General features: G+C 48.7%; 1 protein-coding gene across 7 annotated transcripts in view; it reads right to left on the reverse strand.

The window, feature by feature from the left end:
• r3hcc1l (R3H domain and coiled-coil containing 1-like) overlaps nucleotides 1-1,609 on the reverse strand; it is a 201,825-nt gene extending 200,216 nt beyond the window's left edge. For 5 of the 7 annotated variants that reach the window (XM_072479628.1, XM_072479626.1, XM_072479625.1 and 2 more), the window contains exon 1: nucleotides 1,558-1,609. The gene's annotated coding sequence lies outside the window, so the exon portion shown is untranslated. The remainder of the gene's footprint in view (nucleotides 1-1,557) is intronic. The other 2 variants (XM_072479629.1, XM_072479627.1) reach the window with 1 other exon arrangement.
• Between the last annotated feature and the right edge of the window lie 8,488 nt (nucleotides 1,610-10,097).

Raw genomic sequence — 10,097 nt, forward strand, 5'->3', positions numbered from 1 at the left:
GCCAGCTTTTTATAAACTCTCTGGACTTAACATCAACATTTCTTTACACGCATTGACAAAGAGCTTTTTATAGATTTCAATGACAAACACTCTTTTGTAAAATTAAGTTTTCCCAATTCTTATACAGCAAAAGCAATTGATCTTTAATCTGACAACAGAAACGGGGAACCCCTCGACATCATCACCTGCTGACGCCCCCCCCCTCCCACAAACTCCCCGCTGCCGACTAATTACAAGGATTACCATCTTTCCAATCATACCGATTCCACAAAGCTGCCCTAGCCTACCCCCGATATATTCTTCCACCTCATTTAAAACCCATGCACTCATCTCCTTCAGAGATTATTCCAATATGTCTGCTACCCCCACCAAGGTTCCCATGGTTGCCTCAGACACTGAAAGCTTGCGCCTGCCAACCAGATGCTGAAATCCATACCTAACGCCAGAATCACCATTCCTAAAGGGCGCCCTCCGACACTGAAATCTCAACCCCAAAGATGTCTCCACCTGAACAGTGAAACACCTTCTGCCCATGGTGCCCCTCACACCAGCGTGCCCAGCATTATCAGCCCCCACCTCCCCTCAGTCGCAGAGCTGTCCATCACTGTGACACCCACTCCCCAACCCAGGGTGCTCCGGCACTGTAACTCCCGACCGCCATCCCAGGGTGTTCCAGCTTTATCACCCCCCCCCCCCTCCCCTCCCCTCCCCTCCCAAGGTGCTCCAGCACCGTTGTCCATCCCAGGATGTTCCAGCACTGTTACTCCCATTGCCACCCCAGGGTGCTCCAACATTGTCACTCCCCCACCCCAGCATCCTCCAGCACTGTTGCCCCCCTACCCCAGGGTGCTCCAATGCTGTCTGCCTCCCCCACCCAAAATGTTCCAGCACTGTCGTTCCTCCCCGCCCCCCCCCATCCCAGATTCCTCCAACACTGTTGTGCCGGTCACCTAGGGTGCTCCGGTACCGTTTCTCATCACGCCCCAGGGTGCTCCAGCACCATTCCCCTGCCACCCCTTGGTACTCCAGCATCATTCCCCCTGCCACCCCAGGGTGCTCAGGCACCATTCCCCCTGCCACCTGAGGATGCTCTGGCACCGTTCCCCCTGCCACCTCAGGGTGCTCCGGCACCGTTCCCTTTGCCACCCCAGGGTGCTCTGGCACCATTCCCTTTGCCACCCCAGGGTGCTCTAGCACCGTTCCCTTTGCCACCCCAGGGTACTCCGGCACCGTTCCCCATCCCACCCCCGGGTGCTCCAGCACCGTTCACCCTGCCAGCCCAGGGTGCTCCTTCACCGTTCCCTTTGCCACCCCAGGGTGCTCTGGCACCGTTCCCCATCCCACCCCAGGGTGCTGCAGCATCGTTCACCCTGCCACCCCAGGGTGCTCTGGCACCATTCTCCTGGCACTCCAGGGTGCTGACGTCTCGTCTCCTCAGGCCAGACACACATACAGCAGGGCTCAGCCTGGCACAGGGGTAAGTGAGAATGGGGTAAGTGAGAATGGGGTGAGTGAGGCGGCGGGAGCAGGGCCGCGGGTAAGCCTGTCCTCCATTACCTTCCCCCTCCGGCTCCCTCCGGCCTCCCGTCTCCAGGCAGCAGCTCGAGCGCAATGACAACCAACGTCATCGCGGCGCCGCACGTACACGCCCCCTTCCCTGACAACTTGGCGCGGTGCTCGCCGGCCCGGGGGAATTCTGGGAGTTGTAGTTCAGCCCAGCCCAGCTGGTGTGGATCTGAAATCAGAGCAAGATGCTGGGCATCTGGGGAGAGAGAAACAGGATTAACGTTTCCAGTGCAATAGGACTGCACTTCACCCCAGCACCCTGGGATCTGGGATCTGCAGGGAGGCCACGGTTGGACCACCCTGAGGTGGAGGGGGGAATCAATGTTGGCATCCTGGGTGAAGGGAAACAATATTCAAGCAACTTGGGGTGCGGGACAATTCTTGGAGCACCCTAGGGTGGGGACAGTGCTGGAATGGGGCATTCTGCTGATATTCAACTCAAAATGGTAACTCTATTTCCCGCTCTACAGATGCTGCATTAACATTTGAGCAGTTTTTGTTTTTATTTCTGGTTGTCTTTAAAACAGGTTGAAGATCCCATAGGTATTATTTGAAGAATAACAGGGGAATTTCTCCTCTGAGGCCAATATTTATCCCACAGCTGACAACACCAATACACATGTAACAACACCAATAAACATCTAACAACACCAATACACATCTAACAACACCAATACACATCTAACAACACCAATACACATGTAACAACACCAATATACATCTAACAACACCAATACACATCTAACAACACCAAAACACATCTAACAACATCAATACACCTCTAACAACACCAATACACATCTAACAACACCAAAACACATCTAACAACATCAATACACCTCTAACAACACCAATACACATCTAACAACATCAATACACATCTAACAACATCAATACACATCTAACAACACCAATACACATCTAACAACATTAATACACATCTAACAACATCAATACACATCTAACAACACTAATACACATCTCACAACACCAATACAAATCTAACAACACCAATACACACGTAACAACACCAATACAAATCTAATAACACCAATACACGTCTAACAACACCAAAACACATCTAACAACACCAATACACATCTAACAACACCAATACACATTTAACAACACCGAATGGATTTGTTTATTGTCACATGTACCGAGGTATAGTGAAAAATTATTTTCTGCGAGCAGCTAAACAGATCATTAAGTACATGGGAAGAAAAGGGAATAAAAGAAAATACAGAATAGGGTAACACAACATATACAATGTAACTACATAAGCACTGGCATTGGATGAAGCATACAGGTTGTAGTGTTAATGAGGTCAGTCCATAAGAGGGTCATTTAGGAGTCTGGTGGCAGTGGGGAAGAAGCTGTTTTTGAGTCTGTTCGTGCGTGTTCTCAGACTTCTGTATCTCCTGCCCAATGGAAGAAGTTGGAAGAGTGAGTAAGCCGGGTGGGAGGGATCTTTGATTATGCTGCCCGCTTTCCCCAGGCAGCGGGAGGTGTAGATGGAGTCAATGGATGGGAGGCAGGTTCGTATTTACGATAGTGACATTTAAGGGGCATCTTGACAAATACATGAATAGGATGGGAATAGAGGGATACAGACCAAGGAAGTGTGGAAGATTGTAGTTTAGTCGGGCAGCATGGTCGGCACGGGCTTGGAGGGCCGAAGGGCCTGTTCCTGTGCTGTACATTTCTTTGTTCTTTGTTTTGTTCTTTGTATGATGGACTGGGCGGTGTTCACGACTCTGTAGTTTCTTGCGGTCCTGGGCCGAGCAGTTGCCATACCAGGCTGTGATGCAGCCCAATAGGATACTTTCTATGGGTGCATCTGTAAAAGTTGGTAAGAGTCAACGTGGACATGCCGAATTTCCTTAGTTTCCTGAGGAAGTATAGGCGCTGCTGTGCTTTCTTGGTGGTAGCGTCAACGTGGGTGGACCAGGACAGATTTTTGGAGATGTGCACCCCTAGGAATTTGAAACTGCTAACCATCTCCACCTCGGCCCCGTTGATGCTGACAGGAGTGTGTACAGTACTTTGCTTCCTGAAGTCAATTACCAGCTCTTTAGTTTTGCTGGCATTGAGGGCGAGATTGTTGTCGCTACACCACTCCACTAGGTTCTCTATCTCCCTCCTGTATTCTGACTCGTCGTTATTGGAGACCGGCCCACTATGGTCGTATCGTCAGCAAACTTGTAGATGGAGTTGGAACCAAGTTTTGCCACGCAGTTGTGTGTGTACAGGGCGTAGAGTAGGGGGCTAAGTACGCAGCCTTGCGGGGCGCCGGTGTTGAGGACTATTGTGGAGGAGATGTTGTTGTTCATTCTTACTGATTGTGGTCTGTTGGTCAGAAAATCGAGGATCCAGTTACAGAGTGGGGAGCCAAGTCCTAGGTTTTGGAGCTTTGATATGAGCTTGGCTGGGATTATGGTGTTGAAGGCGGAGCTGTAGTCAATAAATAGGAGGCTGATGTAGGAGTCCTTGTTGTCGAGATGCTGTAGGGATGAGTGTAGGGCCAGGGAAATGGCGTCTGATGTGGACCGGTTGCAACGGTACGCGAATTGCAGTGGATCAAGGCGTTCTGGGAGTATGGAGGTGATGCGCTTCATGATCAACCTCTCGAAGCACTTCATTACGACTGAAGTCAGGGCCACCGGATGGTAGTCATTGAGGCACGTTGCCTGGTTTTTCTTTGGCACCGGTATGATGATGGTCTTCTTGAAGCAGGTGGGGACCTCGGAGTGGAGTAGGGACAGGTCAAAGATGTCCGCGAATACCTCTGCCAGCTGGTCCGAGCAGGCTCTGAGTGCACGACCAGGGATCCCGTCTGGGCCCGTCGCCTTCCGAGGGTTCACTTTCAGGAAGTCCGATCTGACTTTGGAAGCTGTGATGGTGGGTGTGGGTGAATTATGGGCTGCTGGGGCACTCGACAGCGCATTGTTGGTTATCTGCTCGAACCAAGCATAGAATGCACTGAGTCCATCGGGGAGGGGTGTGCTGCTGCCAGAGATACTGTTCGGCTTCGCTTTGTAGCCCGTTATGTTGTTTATTCCTTGCCACAACCGCCGAGAGTCTGTCTGGGACTCTAGCTTGGTTTGATATTCTCTCTTGGCATCTCGGTTGTTAGGTACACATCTAACAACACCAATACACATCTAACAACACCAATACACATCTAACAACATCAATACACCTCTAACAACACCAAAACACAACTCACATGACCAAAACACAACTCACATGACCAAAGCACAGCTCACATCACCAAAACACAACTAATCACCAAACCACAACTAATCATCAAACCACAGCTCACATGACCAAAACAGAGCTAATATCACCAAAACAGGAGTGGCACAGTGGTTAGCACTGCTGCCTCACTGTTGCCTCACAGCTCCAGGGACGCGGGTTCAGTTACGGCCTCGGAGACTGCCTGTGTGGAGTTTGCACTTTCTCCCCGTGTCTGCGTGTGTTTTCTCCGGGTGCTCCGGTTTCCTCCCACAGTCCAAAGATGTGCAGGTTAGATGGATTGGCCATGATAAATTGCCCCTTAGTGGCCATGGGGTGGGTGGAGTTACTGGGGGATAGGGTGGAAGCCAGGGTTTGAGTAGGGTGCTCTTTCCAGGGGCTTGTGCAGACGCGATGGACTGAATGGTCTCCTTCTGCACTGTAAATTCTAAGTAAAGATAACTAGCACCAAAACACAGCTCACATCGCCAAAACACAGCTCACATCGCCGAAACACAGCTCACATCGCCAAAACACTGCTCACATCCGCAAAACACTGCTCACATCCGCAAAACACTGCTCACATCCGCAAAACACTGCTCACATCCCCAAAACACTGCTCACATCCCCAAAACACTGCTCACATCCCCAAAACACTGCTCACATCCCCAAAACACTGCTCACATCCCCAAAACACTGCTCACATCCCCAAAACACTGCTCACATCCCCAAAACACTGCTCACATCCCCAAAACACTGCTCACATCCCCAAAACACTGCTCACATCCCCAAAACACTGCTCACATCCCCAAAACACTGCTCACATCCCCAAAACACTGCTCACATCCCCAAAACACTGCTCACATCCCCAAAACACTGCTCACATCCCCAAAACACAGCTCACATCACCAAAACACAACTCACATCACCAAAACGCTGCTCACAACACCAAAACACTGCTCACACCACCAAAAAATAGCTAACATCACCAAAACACAGCTCACATCACCAAAACACAGCTAACATCACCAAACATAGCTCACATCACCAAACACAATTCATATCACCAAAACATAGCTAACATCACCAAAATATAGCTCTGAGCACAAAAACCCAGCTGACCATAAGCTGGTCGTTATCGCATTGCTGTTTGTGAGAGTCTGCTGTGTGCACATTTGTTGCTGCCTTTCCCACATTAATTTCTTTAGCTCCAAATGTCTCTTTTACAGCCAAGGAACTACTTTTGAAGAGGCAAAACTATTGGACTGTAGCGAATGTCACCAATTTGCAGTACAAATCTCGCACAAACAGGAAAGCACAAAGACCAACAATGTTTTAGCAATCACCTAGCCCTGCTCCCAAGTCCTGAGTTCCTCTGTTTCTATGATGTTGGTTGAGGGATAATTATTGGCCCCAGGACACCTGGAGGAACTCACGTATTCTTCCTCGAATATTCTGATGGGATCTTTTACACCTACCCTAAGGGACAGATGGGATGTATTTTTAACATTTAGTTATAAAAATGATTCCTATAATGCCACAGTGACCACACTTCAAAAATATTTCACAGGCAAAACTCACTTTGGGACAACCAAGGCTGTGAAAGGTGCTGGTCAACTAATAGCTTTTCATTATTTCATCTCCGACAGTGCCGTCCTTCCTCAGCGTGACACTGGAGTGTTACTCTGGATAACGTATACAACTCACTGCAAATTAAAATGTTAAATCAAAATATTGCATAAAAATCAAGAATGGTCCTTAAACCACAACCTACTGATGAACAGGCAATTTGTTGATGAGCATGGTAAGAACGCATGTGGGAATTTTCCTTTGACAGATAGGAAAGGTGAAGAAGGGGTGCTGGGATTGCTTAAGGAGAGCATTGCAGTGCTGGTGAAAGAGTGTGTCCCAGAGGGTTCAAGGACTGAATCAATCTGGCTGGAGTTAAGGAACAAAACGGGTGCAATTACATTGCCCGGTGTAGTCTATAGACCATCAACCAGTGAGAAGGATGTCGAAGAACATTGTGGGGAAATTACAAAGAGACGCAAACATTATAGAGTAGTTATAATGGGGGAGTTTAGTGGCTGCATGTAGACTGGGACAGTGGGTAGTGTAGAGGGTGGGAAGGGGCAAAGGTTCCTAGATTGTGCTCAGCAACGTTTTCGACAGCAGTGTGTGTCCAGTTCGACAAGAAATATTGCACCTTTGGCCCTGGCTCTGAGAAATTAGGTGGGAAAAGTAGATCAAGCGTCAGTGGGGGAACGTTTAGGAGGCAGTGATCATTGTTTTGTAAGGTTTAGGGTGATGATAGAAAAGGATAGGAGACAATCCAAAGTGAAAGATAATTAATTGGGGGAGAGCCAATTTCAATGGGGTAAGAATGAAGCTGGGCCGGTTAGAGTGAAACGGAAGGTTGGTAGGAAAGTCTATAGCTGGACAATGGGCTACCTTCAAAACAGAAATGGTCCAGATTCAGTCAAGGTACATTCCCTTAAAAGGGAAAGGTACAACAAACAAATCCAGAGCTCCCTGGATAAAAAAGGAGATAGAAATTAAGAAACCAAGGAGCTAGGTGCTACACAGGTTATGGTGACAGAGGAGGAAACTCTGTCCCTAGAAGAGTTCAGAATTGATAAGGAGGAAGTGTTGAATAGACTGTCGGTACTGAAAGTTGGCAAGGCATCAGGACGGGATGAGATGCACCCGAGGATAATGAAGGAGGTGAGAATGGATATTGCAGGGGGCGCTGGCCATCATCTTTCAGTCTTCTCTAGATTCAGGGAAGGTGCCCGAGTACTGCAGAATTGCAAATGTTACGCCCTTGTTTAAAACAGATTGTAAGATAGTCTCAGAATTTTTTAAAAATATTTTTATTCAAGGCATTTTCAATTTATATATAAAAAACACAAAACAAGCATCTTTATGCATTTGCTGCAATACAAAAAAACCTCCATTCCCTTGAACATCTCGCGTGCCCCACTTTATACTTCTAAAGTGAAACAAAGATAATCCATAACAAGACAAACCCCTCCACCCCCCTACTGACATCTACCGCTCATTAAAGAAGGCCATGGACACCCTCCACCTTGATAAGAACTCCTCCTCTGAATCCCTAATGGCAAACTTCATCTTTTCCAGATGGAGAACTTCATCTTTTCCAGATGGAGGGGAGGGAGGTAAAGGACAATACGTCAGCCTCCCTCCCCTCCTGCACTGCCAGACCCTGAATATCGCCACCCATGGGCTTGGGGCTGAATTTGTGACCAGAATCTCCGACATAGCCCCTGTAAAGCTCTCCCAAAACTCCACCAATTTCAGGTAGGACCAAAATACGTGAGTGCGGTTTGCCGCCCACAATTATCTTCCACCTCCAGAAAAAAGCAACTCATCTGCGATACTGTCATGTGTGCTCTATGCACCACTTTAAATTGAGTTAGGCTCAATCTTGCACATGAGGAGGTCGGATTTATCCTCCGCAGGGTCTCGTTCCACACCCCCGCTTCGAATACCGCCTCCCATTTCCATTTTACCTCTTCAAATGAGGCCCTCTCCGTCTCCATTAACTGCCCATAAATATTGGAGCCCCCCCCCCATCTCAATCTCAGACACAGTATTTTCAAACAACAACATGGTTGGCAATCTTGGAAATGTGACCAGCTCCTTCCTCACAAAGTCCCTGATTTGCAAATACTGAAACCCAATACCCCTTGACAACTGAAACCTCTTCACCAACTCTCCCAACTCTGCAAATCTACCTTCCCCTAACAAATCCTGAACCTCTTTCGCCCCTCCCGCTCCCACATCCTGAATGTTGAATCTAACCCTGCTGGATTAAATCTATGATTACCACAAATCGGTGCCTACAGCGACATATCCTTTACCTTAAAATGTCGCCTGCACTGATTCCAGGCTCTTAGTGATGCAACACCATCGAGCTCGTGGAGTATTTAGCCGGCAAGAATGGAAGAGGTACCAGCACCAACGCCCTCAATTCCATCCCCCTACACAAAGCCTCCTCCATTCGCCCCCACACCGACCCTTCCTCCATGTCCCACTTCCGAACTTCTCCATGTTTACCACCCAGTAATATTACAACAAATTTGGCCGCTCCACCTGCCCTTCTCCAGAAATGTGGTTGACTCTTAAATGCCCTCAGGGATGGGCAACAAATGCTGGCCCGGCCAGCAACGCCCACATCCCGCGAACGAATAAAGGAAAAAAAAAGAAAAACCCTCTTAATCCGAGATAATTTACCCGCCCATTAAAAATCCCAAATCAACCTAAAAAAATAACCGAGGTTCTGAAAGATGAACATAAACTTGGGTAGAACCGTAATCTTCACTGTCTGGACCCTCCCCGCCAACAAGAGCAGAAAAACATCTCACATCCTGAAGTCCTGCTCCACCCCCTCTACCAAATTAGCCAAATTCAATTTATGTAACTGAGCCCAACTATGTGCCACCCTTATTCCCAGATATTGAAAACTCGACTTGGCCAGCCAAGCATCTCCAAACCCTTCCCCTACATCCGAGCATTGACCAGGAACACCTCGCTCTGTCCCACACTAAGCTTGTACACTGAAAATGACTCAAACTCTGTCAATGCCCTGATAATCCTATCCATACTATCCACCGGTCAGGGACATGCAGCAACAAGTCATCTGGGTACAGGGCGGAGGTATGTCAGGCTTCCCATAAGAGTCAGCGGTCAGAGCAGAGGGATGACAGGTTGTTCTGGGTGGGAGACCAGGTTTTGGTCCTAATTTTGCTTCAGGCCTGCCTTGGTTAGCAGGTTGGGTTGTGGCCCAGTCAGGACCGGTATCATATATGGTCAATGTCAACGGGAAGACGGTTAGAAAGCACGATGATCACTTAAGGAGTCAAAGATTGATGGCCCCAGCTTGCAGTCAACAAGTCCCACCAGTATTATGAACCTGTAACTCCACATAGCCAAAGGAATCAACTCAACCAGCTGCGCCTGTCGAGGCCAGTGCTTCCTCAGGTGACACAGACTGTTGAAAATTCGATTACCCAGAAGGATGCCGAGCCGGTGGGAGGGCTGTGGACGTCTGGGAGGACCCGGAGGTCTCCAGGCCGATTGACGTTTTGATGAACTCTCTGTTGTCTCTTATAATGTTTGTAACTCTGTACATAGTTTTCTTGGGGGTTGTTGCACTAAGGGACTTAAGGGGGGAGGGTGTGGTAGTGCGGCCCTTTTAGGGGGCGGGCCCGATGGACCACCTGACCGGCTCGGGGCCAATCACACGGGGGGGGGTGCGAACCCCGGCCAAT

This window comes from Scyliorhinus torazame, chromosome 16 (assembly GCF_047496885.1).
Source record: "Scyliorhinus torazame isolate Kashiwa2021f chromosome 16, sScyTor2.1, whole genome shotgun sequence".
NCBI classification, from domain to species: domain Eukaryota; kingdom Metazoa; phylum Chordata; class Chondrichthyes; order Carcharhiniformes; family Scyliorhinidae; genus Scyliorhinus; species Scyliorhinus torazame.